This window comes from Condylura cristata, unplaced genomic scaffold (genome assembly GCF_000260355.1).
Source record: "Condylura cristata isolate star-nosed mole 26May11 unplaced genomic scaffold, ConCri1.0 scaffold00002, whole genome shotgun sequence".
NCBI classification, from domain to species: Eukaryota; Metazoa; Chordata; class Mammalia; order Eulipotyphla; family Talpidae; genus Condylura; species Condylura cristata.
The window spans coordinates 5,145,722-5,148,756 of record NW_004567103.1 but is presented as its reverse complement, the minus strand read 5'-3'; positions in this window follow the sequence as shown (position 1 = coordinate 5,148,756).

Here is a 3,035-nt window from a genome sequence, read left to right as displayed (position 1 = left end):
CACTGAAGCAGCTGCGGCCAGCTTGCAGTGCTGTGTCCCAACCTGCTGTGCCACTGGTGTCTTGCACACGGCATGTGCCTACTCCTGCTTGTAATACTTAACGGCCATCCTTCATTTAGCAACAGTTGGTCTTCTTTTCTTCAACTTCTTTGTTCTTAAAAGTTGGGATTTTTTCACTTCTTATGAGTCACATCATTAATTTTGTTTTGTTTTGTTTTGTTTTTAATAACAATAATACCAGGGACATGTTTAAATAACTTGTGAGAGTGAGACTAAGATTTCCTTAACAGCTCTACATGTGTAAATGGGGTAAATGAAGGCTCTTGAAATGGTGGGAAGAGAGGTGGGCAGGGCTCTGCCATTTGGAGCCTCCATCTCTTCACCTCTAAGTGGGTCATTGGTGTCATCCAAGGTTTACATGAAGAGTAAGCATCCCGTGCGGTGCAGAGAGAAAGCACACACTGGCGGTGTAGGGAAAGACAAGAATTGGAAGATAGACGGGGAGAATGAGCCCGAAGAGGGTGAGGAAAGATGGAGGAAGAAGATTTGCTGTGACCCAAATGAAAGAGAAGTTGTTTCTGAAAACAGGGTTCTTCCTTCAGGACCCTTTACGATCTCTCTTGAGGAATCTTTATTTTCAGAAAGTTCCTAGGACTGTTGGAGCCTAGGTAATTTTTGTCAATGGTAATTTCCCAAAATTATTAGAGTAGGGATGATTTTTGAGGCTTATTTCTGTTCCCTAATAATTCCAAATAGGTGTGTGTGTGTGGATGCAAGAATTAGCCTAGCTGTTATCGAATAAAATGGTTCTTAATATATAATTAGCTATCCATTGACTCATCTCTACACGTCACATTTCAAAGTGATATTCTCTTTCTTTTTTTTTATTCATACAGAACTGGGGTACAGGCCAGAGATGTGGAGGGTGAGAGGAGTCACCAGAGACAGAATTGGGAGCAGATCAACGAAGCACACTGCTGAGGGGAGCAGCGGGCAGGCCAGGAGAGGTCTGCCGCGCCCTGTGGGTCACCTCCAGGGCAGGGGGGGATCGAACTCATGCAGAAGTGGCTTAAGCTTCTTAGTGCTGTGCTTTAACCTTCTGCGCCACCAGGGAGGCCCCTCAAAGTCAGCATGTTGCTGACTATCACAGTCTAGTGGCTGATTATCATTTTGACTTTGCCATCTTATCATTACACTTTTCTAGTAATGGTGCACTAAGAATACATTTAGTCCTTGGGGACATCATAAAGCAAATCATCACTCGGCAATTGTACCCCTCGATTAAGTATTTTCCAAGGAAAAGTATTGCTTCCTCAAACTTGCAAAACAGATTCTACCCAAGCCCTAAATTCTCCCAATGCTGATTCTCCCTGGGAATCTTGCCTGACCAGGAGGATGGGAATCGTGCCCTCTGTGGCATTCTTCACTGCCCGAGTCACCAGAACACCACCTGGCCCTGGGGTAGCACTACATTTCCAGCCACAAAGGGGCTCTAACTAGACTGCTCACTCAGTGGCTACACCCACTACAACCAAGGCTCTTCTGTGACCCAAAGTCCCAACGCCAGCTGCAGTCTTGGTAGAGCTAAATGTCTCTTCCTTCTCCAAAAGCTGGATGCCCAGTGACCACCTTAGCACCTCCACCTTCTCTGTGGCGGTGAAATAGCACGCTATGATTACATCTCCCAGAATCTTCTAGTCCACATTTTTCTGTGGTCCGAGTCCCGTCATAGTCTCTTGTTGTCTCAGGTCTGTCTATGGCTGCCTGTTCTGTCCTATCAGGCTCTGTAGGAGCTGACGCAGATGGTCCTTATTTGTGTTCTGGGATAACATAGAAAAGTGCCTCTCAGACCCTCTCCGTGCCAGCCCCTCGTGAGTCCTGGGGTCAGCTGACTCTGGCTTGCTCTTGCAGGATCAGCCCCAGATCAGGCAGACAGGTTTGAGCAAAGGACTGATCTGATGTTTTCTGCCCAAAGCAGGTCAGGTATTGGGTGAGCTGTGCTCCACAGAGCCCCCTCGGGCTGGCTGAGACTTTGTGAGTCTCTGAGGTGAAAGGGGTGGGAGTGGAGGGCTTCCTGGTGTCCAAGTTCCTTTTCTTTCACTGGTGTTTCTCCTCAATAAAGACTTGCGCCCCAGTGTCTACGTCCTGTAGATACCCACTTACTGGACAAGTCTTTAACTGAGGAACGTGAGATCCATCGCGATTCAATGCTGAGTGACACACTCATCGACTACAGGCAGCCACCATACAGGAAAATCTTGTTGAAGGCAGCATTCACCTTTGCCTACATTATTTCTGTTCTTTGTTGGCACAACTCTGACCCACCACCTCACAAGCGTCAATATGTGCATCTCATTCTAAAGGTCAGCATTTCAGAGGCTGTGTGATTGAGCTGATTAAAAATCCTGGGGCAATTTGAGGTTAACCGCTTGCCTGCTACTCCCTCCTGCCTCACGCCAGACCCCAGGGCCCCCCTATGCCTGAACCCCCCCTTCTTGGGGTGACTTAGTGTCTCTGCCGCTTTTTTGGCCGACTGTGCTGAGATGTTATTTTTCCAAGAGAGAGATTCACTTATAATTCAGTTTACTGCCTCCTTTCTAGATTGTGAATGTCTTGGCAGCCAGGCAAACAGATTAGGTGCAGGCTGTTCTCCCTTGGAACACAACTTGCTGAAACAGTGAGGGACACAGCTCCCCCAATTCAGGCCAAGTGCCTCTAATGAGCAGCGTGTGAGTCCCTGGGGTTTCCATTCACAAAGGGATGCCTTGGGTAAGAGCCACTCTAAGGTGCCCTTGATGCAATTTTTACAACATAAAACACTACTCTCTAGTGACAGGTGGTTATTTTCCTCGCCAAAGCTGCCTTCCCTCACGATTTATTAGGACGTTGATGGGTGATAGAATTAGGTATTTTATTTGTTTAAATTTTTATGGTATTAGTTTTTTTTATGGAGGTAATAACGTTGGTTTACAACACTGTATAAGATTTAGAGGTAAAGGTTCACATGTCTTCAAGTGTATGTCTCTTCACCACAC